The sequence below is a fragment of the Dermacentor silvarum genome, unplaced genomic scaffold, assembly GCF_013339745.2.
Source record: "Dermacentor silvarum isolate Dsil-2018 unplaced genomic scaffold, BIME_Dsil_1.4 Seq12783, whole genome shotgun sequence".
NCBI classification, from domain to species: Eukaryota; Metazoa; Arthropoda; class Arachnida; order Ixodida; family Ixodidae; genus Dermacentor; species Dermacentor silvarum.
In genome coordinates this window covers 6,691-27,057 of record NW_023605694.1, presented here as the reverse complement: position 1 = coordinate 27,057, position 20,367 = coordinate 6,691, and the positions used below count along the sequence as shown (strand labels likewise).

The window sequence follows — 20,367 nt, the reverse complement described above, 5'->3', positions numbered from 1 at the left end:
TCGTTTCTCTATCTCTTCCCATGCTTCTGAAATTTCGTCCTCAAGAGCCCCGCACTTCTCAATTGCCTCAATAAGCTGCGGCTTTCTCTGACTTTTCTCGACCTCAATTCCCAGCTTTTCACAAAGTAATAACTCTGGCTTTCTCCGTTTGCCCAAATCCATGGTCAATCCCGAACGAGGACTTTCTTACTCTACTGTGACGTGAGGAAGCTTTCAACAGGAGCCTGCATGTACAGAAACTAATTCACCGTTTTAGAAAACACACAAGCTAAAACCTGGCAAATTCTCAAAGAAAGTCAAGCGCTCACCATTCTGCTGAAGCCAGGACGAAGGGTGGAGTATCCCACCACTGCCACCAGCTGATATAATCTCGACGGGTGAGGTGGGTCGTCACCGCAAGAATCAGGAGACGGCGATGAACGCGGGCATCGTGATGATGAAAAAAATTAGAAAAGATTGTATTCACTTCATTGGTACATGGTTTTGACTCTATCCGAGTCTCGAGCGGTTCTGCCTAACAAGGGGGCCAGGACGGCCTTAAATAACCCCTCGTGGTCTTGTGGTAGCCGATGTCTCCTTCGGGGAACTTGTGGAAGTGTCAGTCCTCTGTCGGGTGGTCAAGTTGACGACCTCCTCCCCCTCGGGTCCTCTCCTTGCGTCTGCTCAAGTCGTAGAGGTGTGACGCTTTCTCGGGGATGAAGGGGATTATCTCGTCACGGGGAAAGGCGCTCGGGCTTGTTTCCCACATTTGAGAGGTACAGTTTCCAGGAAGATCATAACCGCCTCTTGGGTATGAAGAATTGCTCCGACACGGGAACGTGCACGGGTTTGGTTTCCCACAACTGAGATGCAGAGTTCCAAGCTGATCATAACACTAGTAAGTGTCTTTTAGGTACTATAGTTGGGCCGTCTGTCAGTCTCGTGCGCGCCATTCAGTGAATCGCGTTTGCGTTGTGTGTTTACTTTGACATTGGGCTTGGATGCCAGGTGGGAAGTGCAAGTTTCAGCCTGCGTGGCTGCAACATACGGACTATTGTCACTGGGTGAGACCGGAACCAAGTGATTCTTATCGAGCAATGTGCGCAATATGTCAGAAGACGGTTGACATTGTAACGAAGGGGGAATCTGCCTTGAAGAGCCACCAGAAAGGCGCGAAGCACCTATCCAAAGCTGCAGCAGGTGAGGGCTGCTCATCCGTCGCAAGTTTCATGCAAGCAGCAAATCTGTCGTCCGAGGCTGCTTGTCAGCATGAAAGCACGGCAACTTCCTCTCGGGCAGCGACACTTGACGAAGACTGCAGAAAGCATGATTCTGTGATCGAATCCGAGATATTGTGGACGTTGAAAGTTGTGTCGTCAGACTACTCCTACAGCTCCAGTGGATCCATTTCCCAGCTATTCCAAAAGATGTTTCCAGATAGCGAGGTCGCGAGAAACTTCACTTGCTCTGAGAAAAAGTGCGCGTACGTCGCGTGCCACGGTCTGCGCCCATTTTTCACTTCGCAAGTACAACAATGATGGAGAAGTCTGACAATTTTGTTGTGTTTTTTGACGAAACCTTAAATGAATAACTGTGAGGTGACAACCAGATATCTGACTTCGTCATTCAGGGTCACAGCACAGCGGACGACCTTATGCAGAAGTTGACGGAAACACTCGCGTCCTTTCCCTGAGCAGGATTGTGCAGCTCTCGATGGACAGCCCGAATGTCAACTGGAGTCTTTTCAACAAGTTGCAGCAGCACATGAAGAATGACTTTCAAGTTCATTGCTTGGATATTGGTTGATGTGGCTTGCACACAGTGCATAATGCTTACAAAGCAGGAATGCATGCAACAAGCTGGCCAGTTGACACCTTTCTGTCGAGCTTATTCCACTCTTCCATGATGCACTGGCCTGCCATGAAGATTTTGTTGAAGAAACAGGGACCAAGCTGTTTCACTTCCTTCGTACCCCACCGTTGGGTTGAGATTGTGCCCGTACTGGAGAGAGCCTTGGCTATGTGGGAGCGTTTGAGGCACTACACCGAAGCATTGAGTGACCATAGGCTACCCTTGCCGAAATGTAGAGCGTATGAGAATGTCAGTGCTTTTCTAAAGGACCAGCTTGCACTTGCAAAACTGCACTTTTCCCTAAACGTTGCAATGGTTGTGCAGCCTTTCTTGACTGTTTTTCAGAGTGATTCTCCAAAGACATTTTTTTAGCAAAAGAGCTTGAAACTGTTTGAGGAGCCTCCTTGCAAGGTTCGTGAAGCGCTCGTTATTGACAGAAGCCACGAGCATCACGAAACTGCTGCGAATTGATGTTCATGATACTGCCAATCACGTCACTTGAGAAGGCGGACGTTGGACGTGTGGCTGAGAAGATCTTAAAGAGCGGAAAAGCGAGTACCAAGTGTGTTTTTGAATTTAGGGGCGAGTGTCGTAAGTTCATTGTGAACATGATCCTGAAAATCATGGAGAGAAGTCCTCTTAGGTACCCTCTGGTTCGAGGGTTGTCATGTTTCGACCCCAGAGAGATGGCGAAGACAGAAATGTGCCTTGGGAAGCTGAAAGTTGTTCTTAACTGTTTAATTGACAGTAAGCTTCTTTCTGAGCACAAGAGAGATATTGTGTGCACAGTACATTCAGTTCTGCCAAGAAAAACGGCATGAACTGCAAAACTATGAAAGAGACTATGAACGCCTTGACGTTCTCTTTGTGCGCCTTTTGAAGCATGACCCGGCGTTCTCGATGTTATGGGAAATACTGAAGGTCCTTCTCTTGCTTAGCCATGGGCAGGCTTCAGTAGAAAGAGGTTTCAGTGTAAACAAGCAGATCGCGGTCGAAAATATGGAAGAGCTCTCGTATATCTCACAACGAGTCATCTGCGAGGCCGTGAAAACCCACGGTGGGCTGCTTAACGTTCCACTGTCGAAAGAACTGAAGTCATCAGTGCGCCAAGCCAGGCATAGGTATGTGTTATACATGGACGAACAGAAGAGCAAGCTGTAGCACAACAGGTAACCTTGAAGAGAGAAGCACTCGAGCTAGAGCTACAGAGCATGCAAGAGAAGAAGACAAAGCTCCAGAAAACTGTGAAGTGCTTGCAGGAGTCAGCGGATCGCTTTTCGGAAGACGCCGAAGCAAAAAACGTGACTTATCTTGTCAAGGCAAACAGTTTCCGTCGAACAGCCAGAGAAAAAAGAAGCAGAGATAACAGCTCTTGAAAAAGAAATTAATGCGAAAATAGGGCTCCTTTCCTAAGTCATGTGAGGAAATAAAATTACGCAAACACTCCTTGAATTCTGCCTTTTTGCATCCTTGAAATCCTTGAAATGTCCTTGAATTTTCAGCCAAATATTGTGTACGAACCCTGCTGATGAAAAAAGATTATGAGGATAAATGGTCTGCCTTGCTTCAAAACGAAGCCATATATAAGGTGTTACTTACATACCTACCAACTCTCCCTAATTTGTCATTAAGTTTACGAATTTGGGCTTGTTCTACGACTTGCGAATGTTTTGTCAAGTTTTACAAAAAATATTCTGTTCGCGAAAATGTTTTGAAGGGACACCAATGCAAAACATTAAATCAGTTTAAACTTAGGAAGTATTGTTTGAGAACTCCATTATCGTTAATTTTGCGATAATAGGTTGATTATTAAAAGAACATGATAGTCAAAGTGCAATTTATTAAATTTCGCACCAAAACCCCCGTGCCGGTGTGTCAGGTGCCGTCACGGATTTCAAAGCTTTTTTTGTTTTTGTTGTATTTGGACCGCGTTGGCTCAATGAAAGCTACCGAAACTTGCCATGTTCAGTCCTTGGTATTATTTGAATATAAACATAGCCCATTTTCTTGATATATAATTTACTAGACCCTGCCAGATACCATCAAAATTTGGCATCACAGCGAGCTGGTGTGGGAACGGCAAGGGGTGGCGCCACCCATGTTTTGTTTTTTGCCTCTTCTGGCTGACCAAGCGTCTTCTCGAGATAAGAGTGGTGTTTTTGGCATTGTAGATGGGTAATTTACTAGTACATGTAAATCATTTTTCTTTTTAGTGTCCCTTTAAGCGTGTTGAAGGATGGGGCAAACTTGATTCAAGAAAAAAAATGCATACAAGAAATTGTTATGTTTCCTGCACCGCCCTTTAGTTGCAATGCAAGATGCTAAACAGAGGGCTACTTGCTTCGAGCAAGTTTATTCAGACAACCTCCTGAAGCAACTAACATACTGCACAAAACAAGGGCTGAAAGAAAGATGGAAAAGAGCGTAGTATTTGTTTTGTTGAACACGACGAAACAGGAGACAGGGGACACTGATCTGGCCTTCTTAGCGTCCCCTTGTCTCCTGTTTCGTCGTGTTCTTGTTTCCTTCACTTTTTGTGAAATGTGATAATTCACGAAAACATTATAGAACACCAATTCGGACAAACTGCCACTCTGATGATACAACTAACAAAAACAACCAACAACAGAGAAACAACAAAAAACGAAAAAAGTGGTTGTGATAACATGCAGAATGCGGATACAAAAAGCAGGAAAGATAAAAATAAACTCAAACATTGAGAAAAACAACTTCCCTTTCTGAAAGTGGAATTGAAGGCGTGCTTAAGCACTTGTCACTATTTTGTGTGATAAAGCTTCACTAATATTCCCTTCAGGTTTTTCACGTGCTCTTGTCATGACCCGAATTTGACCGAAATGCGGTGAGCAGCCATATCTCCTGCAATGGAAGGCAGTGCTGTTAAATGAGCCGGCTGGTTGTGAGATTCTTGATTCATGTTACCAGCACGATAGAAATGGGACACAAAGAGGAGACACAGACACCACAAATGCTGGACTACATCTAAAGATTTAATTAACACAAGGCTACATAAGCACGAACCATGAAACCTAAATAATGTTTTCTGTTGGCATCAAAAAAGAAAGAAATGGAGCATCCAGTGAGGAATGAATGGCATGCACATGTGGTAAAAATGCTGTAGGTTTTATAGTTCTTGCTTGGGTAGCCATGTGTTAAGTAAATGTCACTTGTTCCACTGTTTGGGGTGTGTGTGTCCTCTTTGAGTCCCATTTGTATCGGGCTGGTATCATGAATCAAGAAGGCTAAATGGCCACTATTGTTCCATCTTAGACCCCGACAGTGCGCTCGTGTGTGGTCATTAATGCAACAACCTGGTTGACCTATTTACATTCTTCCACAAGATAAAGCAATATGGTAAACAACCCCCGAGACACATTTCGTGCAACATTTGGCATACTTCTTTGCCTATTCTGTCCATCTTCCTTTCCGCCCTTGTGTATTTTGTGTAGTACAGTTAAACCTGCTTATAACGAACCTCCATATAACGAATTCCTGGATATAATGAAGTTTTTCTGTTCCCCGCTGTTACTCCATAGAAGCACATGTATTTGAGACCTCTACGTAACGAAGTGGCAGCGGGAGACCCCTCGAAATAACGAATTTTCCCCGCCGACAACCTAGAGATTTCGCACCAAATTTTATCATTTTTGCACGAGCAGCAACCGGAAGCACCTTCTCTGCCACGACGGAATGCGAAGCGGCAGTGTCGCGCTTGGCGCGCTCGAATTCACGGCGACTGCGAGGCAAGAGCGAGTGCATGTGTGCATGCGTGCGAGCGTGCGCGAGGCGGGCCGGCATCCGTCGACCCGGCGATCTTGCGTGGGCGTGACCTTTCCTTCTCGTGATAAAACGGGTCCAAAAATTGCCTGCGCGTTTTAATCGAGTACGACCCTAAATTTGCGCTTCCATATCACCATCGGCATTTCAATATGGCCGCCTTCTACGCACTTTGAGCCTAGCTCCCGTAGCTTCGACCATGTGCTGTAGTACGTGTGCTTAGGAATTAGTCTACCAATTTAGTTAAACAGCAAATGTTTACAAGTTTTACGGCCGATAAAACTACTATCCTTACTTCGTATAGCTGTCTGCTAATTTGCTGTCGCATTGATGCTTCGCCTTCGGGTGAAACTGGGACTTTTTTGTTCGTCGCAACTTTAGTGGATTGGGGAATAAATCTTGAGCGATAGTTATATTTCTGTATGAAAGCATGAGGTGCGTGGTACTGTAAAGGATTTTTTTTCCTCTCTTTGGTCACGAAAACGGGTGCGCGTTACAACCGAGGGCGCGTTAGAATCGAGTAAATACGGTAAGCGTTTCTTTTCAAATTTTCGTGCCGAACCTGCGTATAACGAAATCCTCTTTATACGAAGTTTTTAGGGAATTTGTCAATTTCGTTATATCCAGGTTTAACTGTACATTACTTGTTTAGTATGAACCAACTAGTCCACAACAGAGTATTCTGGCGCAGCCTAAATCTGCAAAAGCAAGGCCGCTGAAAAAGTCTGTGTAACTAAAAATTACACTGTATTGCTTCCAAGTATCTGCTGTGCCTAGCTCGATGCTCCTTATGTTTGTGTCTAAACATAAATATTATCATAAATAAAGTGTATTTAGCCTATAATAAGTGCATGCTCAAGGCAAACAAATGAAAGTATGTACTGCTCCCTTCCTTCACCGAATATTTTTATGAATTTTATAGTTCACGGTTGGCAAGTATGTATTTGTCTGTAATGCCACCTGTCTCAGCAAAGGGTTAAGAATTGCAAGCACATGGTGCATTCCGTAAATATAGAAAGTAATATGCTTCGACATAGGAAACTCCAGCTTGCAACAACAATGTACTTTGTGGAGTCGCACGCTAATGCAGCTTGCAACTGGCTATGTACACAAAAATGCATAGCGAGCCCCCACTCTGTGGCATGAGGAAGGACTGTTGTCATGCATTTATTGACTCACTGGCAAGATGTAGCGCTTTCCAGCACTTGGGTCAACAAAGGGATTTGTATACAATCAAACCTCGTTATAACCAAATTGCATCCGACGCGAAAAATATTTTTGTTATATTCGATATTCAGTATAAGCATATACGCCGATATTAGGTGAAAATAAATCGTGATCAGGTGTACGTGAAATAAACGCAAGCGATGGAAATAAACGCAAGTGCCTTCGATGGACCAGTAAAGGAGCTCCGGCAGATTTTGATGATCTGTCAGTGGCTTGACATGCGATACATGGCATGGGAACCATAAATTACATACATGTTTTGCACCATTGCTAATACACCAACCATGCGATCGGTACGATCACGCACGATTGGCACGTTAGCTTGCTGACTGCGGTCCAGCCAAGCCAAGCGCTGGCCAAAACGTGCACGCTTGTCCTCTTTGGGTCATTTAATGTTTCTCCTGCTGAGTACAGTCTCTGTCTGATTTTTCACACAGGGGATGTCTCAGCTATCTCACACAGGTATCGCAGCTCCGCTGCATGGCCGTCAGTTTAGCCACTGCGTATAATCTCGCGCGTGATCGCCGATGAGGTCTTCAGGTATGAACATATTGACGATAGCTTCCTGCAACAGCTTGTTGTCAGCTGCTCCGCAGCTGTTGGTGCATCTTCGTCACAGGAAAAGGAGTTGGTAGGACTATAGAACATTAGACCTGATCACAGGAGCTTCATAGAGAGCAGTGTCCGAAATTTTGGTTGTCATTACCACTGGTTCTAGGAGTATGTGGCAGTGCCACCCGGAATACTGATAAACGCGCAGGTCTGAAAAAACAGTACATCTGAAAAATCAGTCGATGACTGTATTTGTCATTTTTGCTACCATATGCACATATTGAGCCATGTGTGAACAAAAACTTGCTTTGCTATAGCCTATTCTGTGTTGGATCCCATTTTTGGTTGTGTTATTGCAGGAGAATACTCCATTGAATAAAGCATGGTCAACCAAATTTTATGTTTTCTTCATTATAGCCACTATTTCATTATGTCTGTGATGTATCGAGGTTGAACTGTATATGTAAGCACAATCTCCATGTCACCAGCGCTGTCTATGACTGACAGGCTCATGGAAAGTCGGCTCAGCCACCACAGCTGCTGACTAGGTTTGCTGCGAAGGTACTTGGCCCTGGTAACCAGATGTGCTTAAGGTAAATGTGCCCTGAGTGTGCACATGAATCATGGGCACTGCAGTAAAGAGATACTGAGGGAGAGCATGAAAGGCTCTTTCCTTTGGCACTGTTTGTACGCGCAGCATAATGTGAGCTATTGTGCAAGCACAGGCTGTACATCACAATGCCGCTGCCACTTGCAGGGTTATGCACACTAGCCCAAATAGGGCTTGCAGTAGCATTCCCCAAACGATCGACCTGAGCCATTTAATAAATACAAAACAGCAATAGAAACATCTACAAAAAGAAAAAAAAAAGGCAGCCTGGTGGATGTGTATTTCTTTTTTCACAGGTGCACCGAATTCAGGCAAACTGCACTGGCGGCTAAAATTGCACTGCGTTCGGAGTTTCCATTATAAAGCTCTGTGGTCCTGATGGAATGGTGGGTTACACGGAGACTGCTAAATGTCAGATTATCAAGAAGGTAAGTTATCTTGCGCTACATTAAATTTTTCATGTTTCCAATATTTTTGTTTATGAAAATTGAAGCACATAATTGTGGTAGAAAATACTGTTTCGTTCAGATACATCCTCGTGCACTAGTTCATTTTCTTTGCGCTCCCTGATTGCTTACGTTAAAAAGGGTGTAGAACTTCAAGCTACCAAGATCTGGGGCATCTTGCACAAATGTTTAATAGCAAAAATTACAATGATCTTAATGCTGTGTTTTAAATGTTCCCAAGAAGGCTCCTACCTCATACCTTGACTACAGGCTCCGAAAGCCCCCAACTTCACACAGCTGTCCCTAGCTCGGCAGCCACTTCGTAGACCAGTGGTGCGATATATCGATCAAATACAGCAAAACATGAAGTATGTATGACTCTTTTGGCTAAACCGCTGGCTTGTTCACACTAAAATGAGTTGCACATGTGTTTTTAATATCATGTTCGTGTGTATGACTTGCCTATACGTCACTTACAGTGAAGCCTAGTAGAAATAGTTTGCTGGAATGGAACCGAGGCTTTTCCGACACTGTTTAAGTGAAACCATTGTCAGCTGCTGCACAACACAGCATGCGCTGTTTTGCTGTTATGACAGACGGCGCCATGGTTTCATACCCGCATATTCTACACTTTCCGCTGTTCACCGCCGTAAGCAACACATTTTCTGAGTTATTGTGAATGAGACAAGCAATAATGCATGCAAATGTGGTACATTAAAATGTGTGCACCACTGTGTAAAATTTGAGCCTGAACAAGCGAGTGATTTTGCAGACAGAGTGAGGTATACCATGTACTCCCATTTAAGCAACATGGTGTGTGATCCTAACTATGCCACTTTTATTTCTAAGCAAAAGTCGTACGGGAATCTGGTGAATATATTTTTTATTGTAGCAGTATATAATGCTATAATTTGCATAGACACTTTTCTTACACAAAACATTACAAACATAAACAGTAAAGTATATGGGTCCTGAATAAGCATTCCAAGATTCCGACATACAGTACTTATAAACTACGCAGATATACCGGGTGTTTCTGCAATGACTTTCAGTAAGTTTAAAATCATCTGTGGCAGATAGCGCAATTCTAGTCCTTGAACTGGTTTACTCGAAAGGGCAGAAATTGCTTGCACAAGAAATCTAAGTGCCTAATCTACTAATTAACAAATTCACGATAAAGTTTTCACTGAATTACGTTATGTCACTTATTACAATTTACAAATTTTAGCTTGTGAGACTGCAAGGTATATCCAATTAAAAAGAATTCTGTGGAGGACATCATTTTTGAGGTATGCGCCATCAAACTTAATGTAAAAATGCACTGTGTTCCAGTTTTTTAACAGAATGCCGTTTTATGCATTGAAGCACAGAAGGAACTGGACCGCCTATCTATTTCTTTCGGAAAGTTCGGAAATTATTTTGAAGCTGGTGCCATCCTGAGAATTGTTCCAATTGGATCTGCCTTGCGAACTCCCAGGCTACAATTTAAATTGCAATATGTGCTCTAAAGTAATTTGTTAAAAACATAATTAGTGAATTTTTAAAAAATTATTCAATTGGGCATTTCGATTTCTCACCCAGATAATGTCTGCCTGTTTGGGCAATCCAGCTCAAAGATTATAATTTCACTATCTGCCACAAATTTTTTAAATATTACTGAAAGTCTTCGCAAAAACACCCAGTACTTACGTACATCATGCTAACATCCAAATGATCATTTCAGCAAGACGAGTTTTTGAGACGGAGTGCAAGCGCTCGGCACATCACAATAAGTAGTAGTCACCAATTAGCACACTGCTATTTCTTATACAGGCAGAGTGCGTAGAACCAGGCTGCTGGTTAAACATCGATGCTATATTAACATGCCACGGGCCAAAACTATTGAACAGCTCTGTCAGCTGCTAACTACGCTGCTGAAGCAGATGCTTTCATGCAGTCAGCTGCTTTCTCTGAGCACTAGTAGGACTGTTGCTAAACCGACACTGCACTGTTTGTCAAGATTTTCAACTCGAACACCTTTCATGTCGCCGTCACACCAGTGTGACACACATATGCACACACCACTGCACTTTTTGTCCTCACAGATCACAACATACCAGCATAATTATCAGATAACGAGGCTGGAACTGGACACGGGATACGCTGCATCTTGCCCATGTGCACTCTGTTTACATTCAGCCACCTGGCAACTGTACTGCATGGAAAAGCTCCTTGGTTCCTCATAATCTTTCGTGGCGGATAAGATGTTGTGCAAAATCATCCCAGTATCTTTGATCATCGAAAGAATGCCTTCCAGTTATGAGCGTGGTAAACCGATGCCGAGGCACAGAGATGCAATGAGATGAACTTATTGGCCGTCGCACTGCACCTCTCATGAGAAAGCTGTGTACCCACCACATGCTTGCACAACGATGTGCCTTGCTTTCTTTTTCACACAAACAAGGACTTAAGGTCTGCCTGCGAATATCATCATGCACAACAATCCCGTACTCTTCAAGGCTGCCATTGAATGATTATTATACTGACCTGATGTCACCCACCCCTCATTAAAGCCCACACTGGGGAATCTCTGCAGTATTGACGATAAATAAAACAGTTTGCGGCGATTTACGGCTGTATTAACTGGGCCAGCTTTTACCCAGCATCCCTAGCCTTGGTAAGAGCCCTGCTGTTTCCCTAGTCGAAAAAGGTTGCAGTGACGCATGACATTGTTAAGCGCTATGTGTCTGACACCTGTTGCTAAAAAAAGGAAATTGAAATTTAGCGAAAATGTTTCTTTACTGCATAATGTTTTCCCTTAATTTTCAGACGGTAAAATTCCAAGAAGTTTGTCGCGTGAGTTTAGCAATATTCTGAATCAAAGGTGGCCTGTAAAGATAAATTTTCCAACCAGTATATTTAATAAACTGTCAGCTTAGTGCAAAGCAGAAGTGATCTGGGAAGCACCTAATAGGATATTAAAATTGTGATTATTTTTGTCTAAAAACATTCATGCAAGTCGCCCCTGGTCTGTGCTCAGCATTTTCCAGGATAGCTGCATGCATGTTAGTCACGTTAGTGGCTCTTGCTGATGCTAGTGCAACCTAAAAAGCACCATTATAACTAAATTTTTACATCCTGTAAGGTCTTCAAACCATAAAATTTGATTCGTTTGGTCTTCAAAGTTGAGATAAGGAGTTGAAATAACCCGCCGTGGTTGCTCAGTGGCTATGGTGTTAGGCTGCTGAGCACGAGGTCGCGGGATCGAATCCCAGCCATGGCGGCCGCATTTCGATGGGGTTAAATGCGAAAACACCCATGTACTTAGATTTAGGTGCACGTTAAAGAACCCCAGGTGGTCCAAATTTCCGGAGTCCCCCACTGCGGCGTGCCTCATAATCAGAACTGGTTTTGGCACGTAAAACCCCATAATTTGAGGAGTTGAAATAGAATGATAAATCACCAGAGTGCTTGTTTACGCTTCTTATTTATTGTCAAGGTGAAAATTTATTTTGCAGGTGTTCGATGATGCCTACAAGTCTCAGCAAAGCTGCATATTGGTAGACAATATTGAACGCTTATTGGGTAAGCTATTGGAAAGGCTGTCTTTAAGAGGCGTGATCATTTTGCTTGGCTAGGGAGTTCCAATAAAATATACTGTATTATTAAACCCTAAACTTATTGCCCTTGGTGGTACATTTGCATTGACAGACTATGGCCCCATTGGACCAAGGTATTCAAACCTGGTGCTGCAAGCTCTTCTGGTGCTTCTACAGAAGGATCCTCCAAAGGTATTATTTGCTGTATTCATAGCTGTTTAAGTAGATGTTTGTTAAAAATCTTGCTTATCTGGTACTGGCAAGAGCTCTTTCCTAAAGTGAATGCTCTTGGATGTTAATATGTAACGGTAGACATCCTTGTGCTCTAGATTTCAGTTTAGCAAGTGTCAAACTGTAAATTATTATATGTTAAATAACTCTTTACTGGGAAAGTTGGCAGATACTGTGATGTTCTGAGCGTTTTGCAGTGGCTTTAAAATGGGGCTGCTGTATGTTTTATTTGTAGAGTTTTCACTGAACTCTGTGTGGTGTCTGTGCCAGATAAATAAAATGTGCTGAAAGACTTGGAGTGCATAGTTTTAATCTGAACACAGAGCCCTATTACGCAGTATCCTAAGAGATTTAGGCATACATTGCATAGCAATGATCTTGAAGGCACATATGCACTGTCTCATTGCAGGGCCGCAAGCTGCTTGTGCTATGCACGAGCAGCCTGAAGGGAGTGCTGGATGAGATGGGTCTGAGCCCTGCCTTCACAGCTGTTCTGCGGGTGCCAAATCTGTCCCTGCCCAGCATGTCCTGGCTGCACTTGAGGATGTTGACTGCTTCACCAAGGCTGAGCTGGATCAGATTGCCAAGCATCTGGAAGGCCGCAGGCTAGTGGCACTCCTTTCTTCCTTCCTCTGCAGTACTGGGAGGTTTTTTGATTGGGCCTATGGCCCTCATGTGGGGCATGAGGCTAATTGTATGCTCTGCACCCCCTTAGTAGTTTCTGATCTATTGCCTTGAAATCGGTTTGGGCTACTATAATTTGGCAATAAACACTGCACACTATACAGGCCTTTGATATGAACAGTAGGGCATATTGATCCCACTTTTCAGGGCAATTTCACTTTGCCATAATCATTCCTGCAAACTCTGCTGAATTTTCCATTTGTTCTAAGATGTTATGAATGTTACGTCAAGTTTTACGAAAAATAAGTTCTGTTCATGGAAAAGTCTCACTGTTCGGTCTCCAACGCTACTGTTGGACGCCAGTGGGGTACCTGTGGAAGTTTATTCAGGAAGTTTATTTGAGGAAATTTATTCAGAGAAGTTTTGAACCAGGCGAAATCAGCAACAGGATTGTCTCTGAAGAAGTCGCTGCAATTTAAAAAACAGTGTGCTGCTCGTCAGTTTCTGCTGCTTCATGTTTGCTACTTGTGGGCTACGTCTGAAGGTAAGTCATTGGTAATAAAGTACCTAGATATCCAAATAAACGCATCTTTCAGCAATGTCCACATGGTAGCTGGCTCTTTCGTGCCAACTAAAGGCAGTGAGGTGATGGCTGCTGCCTTAATAGTCTGGATTGGTGATGTCAGTAATGGCTTGAGCTCGAAAGTGGTGAAGTGGTGACAGTCACTACGGTATGTTGACCGTAGCAGCAATACTGGCTGCCACCACCTGTGCAAGCTGTGACAGTAGAGGTGGCTGCATCAAAAGTTGTGGTGATGGGTTGGGAACCACCGCTACACCGAAAGATGCCATGCACCTAGAAAGAAAAACTGCATGTACAAAGAAGCGGGTTTTTGAGCGACATCCACATGGTAGCTGCTCTCCTGTGGCCACTGTCACTTGTATTTATGAGAGCTGTGGTACTTAGATTTTTCTGAGGTTAGGCATCTCAATTTGCTATACGCACTACTACCAAAAATAAATTATCCATTTATTAGCCTCACCCAAACATCATACCAGGGTTTTTTTTTCTTTATATTAACAGAATCTTTAAAAATTGCTTGAGGCGTAAAGCACAAGTCTACTCATTGAGCTGGATTACTCGAAGAGGCGGACATTACTCACTGGAAATCAAAATGCATTATTGACTAATTAACCATTTCACTAACTACGCTTTACTTTAGTGCACATATTGCAATATATAATTGAAGCCAGGGATCTCACACAGCACATCCACTTGGAATGAATTTTGAAATACACCTGTTTTGAGATAAGCGCTGTCAAATTTGTGGTAAAAATGCCCTTGTTCCACTTACTTTTTTTAACAAAACACCTTTTTATGCAGTGAAGCTCAAAAAGTACTGGAACACGAATGCATTTCATTGCAAACTTTCTAAACACATATATTGAAACTAGTGTCATTCTCAGAATTTATTCTGGGGTATGGACTTTGGAAGTCACTGGCTAAAATTCATAAATTGCATATATTCCGTAAAGTAATCCAGAAGGGAATTAGTGAAACTTTGTTAGTTAGTCAAATTTATTTTCATTTTTCAAGCAAATAAGGTCTTTCTCTGAGAGGAATCCAGCTCAAGTATTAGAATTGTGCTATATATGCCGCGTGGGATTTTAAAAAATACTGTTAACGATGAAAAAAACAATGCCCGGTGTATGAAAAATGCAGCCTTTCAAGCTTTCCAAGAAGCATCTGTTGTACTGGGCAGCCCTAAATGACGCTGCTGGTATGGAGGGTGCTCAATAAACATAACCAGAAGATGCAAAATTTGTACATGTGGCTTGTATAGTGTAGTACTGCACACTGGCTGCTTCTGATCATTCTACAAGCAGTCATGAGGAGGTAGAAGCGAGCCACAAGGCCATGTAATGCCCTCCTTGATGAAATGACCTGGGTAGATAGTGGGACATATTTGTCCCAATCTTTTCACCCATACTTGTCAGCTTTCAGGTTTGACTTTTCGTAAACAATACAATCAAGAGCACACATGTAAGAATTGGACACAAAACAATCTGTTCTTTACAGCTTTTACATTATTGAACACATCAGTTGTACTATCATTTCATACGCAGTGAATGCGGCTTTCACACTCCCAAATGTTTATTTAAGCCTCCTTTAGAAAACTGTTAATAGCGTAATCTTGTTAAGCTGGAGTTTTGAAGGCACTATGGCGTAACCTGGTGGTTAAGCAACGAAACTAGCTGGGTTGTACAAACCACAGCTCAGCTCAGCTAATTGAGTTACGTTGTCGCCAGGAACTAGAACTGATCTCACCTGCATACTTCATTTCTGGGCTTATTTGATTGTTCAAACAGCTCCAGAAGGCATCTGCATTTGCTGGAGGTTGCCAGTGTCTTAGCTCGTCGGAAGGGCTCTTCATTTGTAGCCTAAAACTATGTGGAAAGTGGGAGCAAGAAATCTTGTAAAGCTTTGAAATGGCCATTGGTGCTATATTTAAATTCATGACTGCTATGCACCAGAACTCAGAGGTCTTGGAAGTAAGTTTCTGAGGGCTAGTGAAGCAGCAGTAGCAGAATTAAGCAAAAAGTCACCAGAATAATGCACTCTGCACAAACACAGTTTGCTAGGTTAATAAGTGAAGCAAAGTCTGCTCACATTGTATGAAGAGCCAGCTGTGCATGCAGTATTGGGGGGATGTGGTTAAAAGTGTGACATAACACTCAATTTATATGTTGCTAGAAGCAGATGAATGGCAAAGTCACTGAACAAATGTGACTGTGTGTTCTTGCTCTACACAGCCTTTTCACACAGAAACACACAAGGTACAAAGACTCGGCCACATAATTAACTGAGTGTCACTGTCAAGTGTTCTGTGTTTACTCTTGGAATAGGTTTGTGGCTTACCCAATAGCAGCATGTGTAAACAGGTACCAGAGCCTGTCAGAGGGTCAGTCACCGTATGAATGCTAGCCGCTGATTTCATCCTTTTACTAGCTTGATCAGTTGATTGTAGTATTGTTCAAGGTCACGGTTCTGAGTTATTGCCATACAGCAAATGGTTACTCATTGCAACAGTTCATTGCAGCTTGACATTGTGCGACTTCAGCTGTGTTCGAAAACAGTTATGTGGCAAAACTGTTCCTAAGACTTTTTGCACTGCATGTGTATTTGGCACACTTTGGTGCAGCATTTTTCTTTCTTCACAGTGTACTGTGCATGTGAAAAATTTTCTCGTGCACAAAATTATCCAAAATTTCCACTGCAATTTGACCCAGACAAGCAGGTACACCACATTTTCACACATTTATTAGCAGGGGCTCGGGTTCTGTGCTGCCTGAAATCGATAAACTTGGCAGAGAGGGCACTGCTGACTGGCATTTTTGCAGTCTCGCATGGGCAGCACAACAGGCCTATATCAGTGTTTGAAAATGTTGCATGATAGTATTGTGAATAAATGATCAGGTTTGAATAGGTAGTTGTGGTGCTTTAGATGTAATTAGTGAATCTTTCAAAGGGGGAAATCTTTGATAAGCATTTCATTTGGCTTTCTAAGTTGCAGTTTTTTGTAGTTCACATTGGGCACATTTTTTGTTTTTTGTTGTATCAGGATCTGGATAGGAATCAAGAAGCTCTTGGCATATGTAGACATGGCCCGCCAGGTAAGTAATCTATCTTTGCAACTTTGTGAAGGATAACCAGTGTCTTGTCTTTTGTAATTGCAAGAATGCCTGTTTATAAAGGGCGTGCAAATATTCCAAATATTGAATGCAAATAAAATAGTCTTTGCTATTCGATTTGAGAAATTACTATTCGAACTTGTCGAATATTCATTTGCTCTAAGGGATAGCAACACTGAAAGAGATAACAACAGGGCCAAGTTCACTGCAGAGCTAAACATAGCTTGCCTTCTGTGCCACGCCATTGAAGAGACCATCAAGTACGTTGTCCTTGAATGTCCTGGCTTTGCATTCTGTTGTACCCCGTGCTCAAGACTCCGTGATTCCAGCGATGCGTTGGCAATGGCACTTGGTTTCTGCGGCATCGGGGAGCCCGAGCGCGACTGCGCGTTTAAAAACGGGTGCTCGGCATAAGAGAGAGGAGTTGTCTGGGAGCAGCCTGGCCGGACGCTTTGCTGCAGAATAAGCATTGTCCCCCACCAGACGCTGGTTCTTCATTCGCGTTGCCACCGTGCACTCGGCCATCGAGGGACGCCATCTTGTGCCACCACCCACGAACCTCCATCCTTAACTGAGCCTCCCCTCTGGGAAGCTGTAGAAACCTCAAAAGGGTGGCTAGAAAACTGGTAGAGCAATCAAGTGCTGTGGCGGCCTCGGTCTGTGAAAAGATTGATGGCTGCAGCAGATGTGCCACCAAAAGGCACATAAGAAGAGTTCTAGCTTCTTTGGCTTTTCCTCTTTCTCCATTTACCGTTTGGCCTGATCTGGCATTGCCCGTCGATCTGCCGTTTCAAAGGGATATGGTTGCAGGAATCGTCATTATTGGTTGTTGCAATCTACAGGGAGAAAAAGTGTTTCTAGTGGAGACCCTTCCGAATGATTCTGCTGCATGAAAACCACGGTTGTTGCACAGACTTCTGTGTGTTCCTGAGCAAACACACGGAGAAGTTTAATTCGCACAACAGTTTCTTATGTTACATAAGCATGCTCACCTTAAGCAGCCTACAGATTTGTTGTCTTGACTAAGGCAAAGCAATTTGTTATTTCGCCAGTATTTCACCATGTTTGGATTCCTCTAAAACTATGTGCATTACTGTAGTATTACACTTAACTCTTTCAACAAATACACTCTGCTATGTGTATGTGGTGACATGCTGTTCCTTTATTCACTATGGTCATTGTCATGGTTTGCCAGATAGGATCACCTTTCAGTTGTTTCTTATTTACAAGCTTCTCAGTAGACCTGACATCCAGTTAACATCATTAAGTGTGTCAAATAAGCTAAACAAGCCTTTCTTGCCAAACAGATTGAGTGCAACCATTATATGTGACTTAGTTTAGAAATTGCAACTATACAGTATTCAATTTCATATTTGTAGGTAGTTTTTCTCGAAAAATTTTCTATTCGATTACATACCCCACTGTTAATTTTCAAATGCCTATTTTTTGTCTTTATTTAAAACATTAAATGCTTCTAGCATTCATTGTGTAATGGGTTTGCAGTGACTGAAACCTGATCATTGTGAAAAAAAGCTCTTAATTCGTTTGCTGGCCAGTAAATCTCTCTCTCTGCTACTGGCGACCTATTCTTATCATAGTGTGCTCTAATGTACACTACGGTAAATGAGAAATGTATTACAGTCGAACTCAATTAATGAAAATTGGGTCCGACAATAAAATGTCATCGTTATATCCAATTTTTGTTATACCCATACATTGTTGCATGCTGATATTGGTGAGCGACATCTTAGATTTACTTTGTTGTATCAGTGTTCATCACATAGAGGTTTGAGTGTAGTTTCACTTGTGATTTCACATTAAATAGATAAGCAGCCAGAAAGGTAATCATCGCTGACAAAATGTTATTGGTCCCAGACCACTTCCCAATACAGAGTTACCAAGTTCATCTGCAAGCTTGAAGAAGAAGGAGCACTTGAGCTGAAATAAAAGATCACCTGTCCCAAATGGTGGATGGACACCAAGGCTCTGTCGCCTTCATGCGGCTCTCGTCTCGCCCAGCTATCTGACCTTAACCTATGGTGGCCAGTTATTTTTTTTTCTTTTTGGTGTTCACACCTCATAGCTCCTAAGATGGCCATAATTTTTCAGCATTGCTTGATACTTACCAACCCTGGTGTCTTTGTCTACATGCATATAAAATTAAATTGAATAAAACGAATATATATATACCTGGTGTTTCACGAACACTTTCAAAATTTGTTTTTAAATTGCTTGTGGCAGATAGCACAATTCTAGTCCATGAGCTGGTCTACTCGAAGAGGCAGGCATTACTTGCACAAAAAAGCGGACATTCACACAATTCTTTTCATGTGGATATAGCCTTGCAGTCTCACCTGCGAGAATTAGTAAATTGCAATATGTGCCATAAGATAATTAGTTGAAAACTTAATTAGTGAACTTGCGGTAATTAGTCGATTATGCATTTATTATTTTTTTGTGCAAGTAATATCCGCCTCTTCAAGTAGACCAGCTCATGCACTAGAATTGTGCTATCTACCACAAGCAGTTTAAAAAAAATTTTTTTAATGTTCACTGAAACACCCATTCATTACTACACAGGTGATTCTGCTACATATATTGTGAATCTATTATGTTTGATTCCCTACCACTTTCCTATTTGATCTTTACCTTTGTGAATTGTGATATTGTTCTTGAATGAAAAAATGTAATTACTTTGTTATTTATGGTATGTATTTGAAGCAGTGAATGTTTGAAATGTTTTTTTAGGCTTCAGTTCCTCTGATGGCCTTTTTCTTTCTTTTTTAGGAAGTTGGCATATGCTGTGGGCAGTAAGACTTTCATTGCCTATAGGCACTTTCTCACCACTCTTATCCTCTTTTGTGGTGTTAGGGTAGATAAGTGAAGAAAAAAGGTTTTCCCATCACTGTGTGCTTTGTCTCGAGTCCAGACAATCTGCTTTGACAAACCAACTTTCTGCCATGTTTTTTTTTTTTTTTTTCAATGCAGAGTGTGAGTTCACGGGACTTCCATTTTAACTTCTTGCATAAAATGCCATACCTGGAGGTATATGAAGGCTTCATCCAAGAGTTGTTGAATATTCAACTGTATTGCAAATTTGAAAGTTGTTTGGACATCATTTTCTGTTGGATTTGTTGCTCTATTGATGTTAGAGCTTTGGATGGTCCTGGGACACTTCCTGGCACGTTCGCAAATCTTACAGCAAAGCCCCAATATATTGAATTTCAAGAAATTGCAGAATAGTACAGTGTAATGAAAAGTTAATATAGCATATATGCAAGTATAATATCTGAAAAGCCACTGCAATTCAAGGTGCCACAGGGACGGCACTTAAGCCAGTGCATGATCGTCGGGCACAAAAAGACTGCACAAAAAACTGCACAAAAGACCGCACTCGAAGGGCAATTCTGTGCACATGGAATTTGCAGCATAGGCTATGTACACCCACATTCTCTGAGCACCTGGAACATCTGGTGCACCTGGAACGTCTGGTGCTCCCATTACCGCAACTGGTTGCCACCCAACAAGGGGGACGTCCAGATAGAAACAAAAAGTGTTGTCAGCAAATTTAACTTTTTGCACATCACTGTCAAAAGCAGTCTTTGACTACTCCCCATACTTTAGACCTAAAGGCTTGGTACACAACTACACAGAGGAATGAGCTCTCTAAATAATTCTCCTGCAATGAGAAGTGATTGTGGATATTTGAAGCAGTGTCAGCCCAACAGAAGCCCTGATAGAAACCACTCTTTTCTGTGGCATGAAGGTGTGCAAAATTCGA

At 42.5% G+C, this 20,367-nt stretch overlaps 1 pseudogene; it reads left to right on the top strand.

The window, feature by feature from the left end:
* LOC119434560 (vesicle-fusing ATPase 2-like) overlaps positions 1 to 18,569 on the top strand; it is a 49,034-nt pseudogene extending 30,465 nt beyond the window's left edge.
* Positions 18,570 to 20,367: the final 1,798 nt, after the last annotated feature.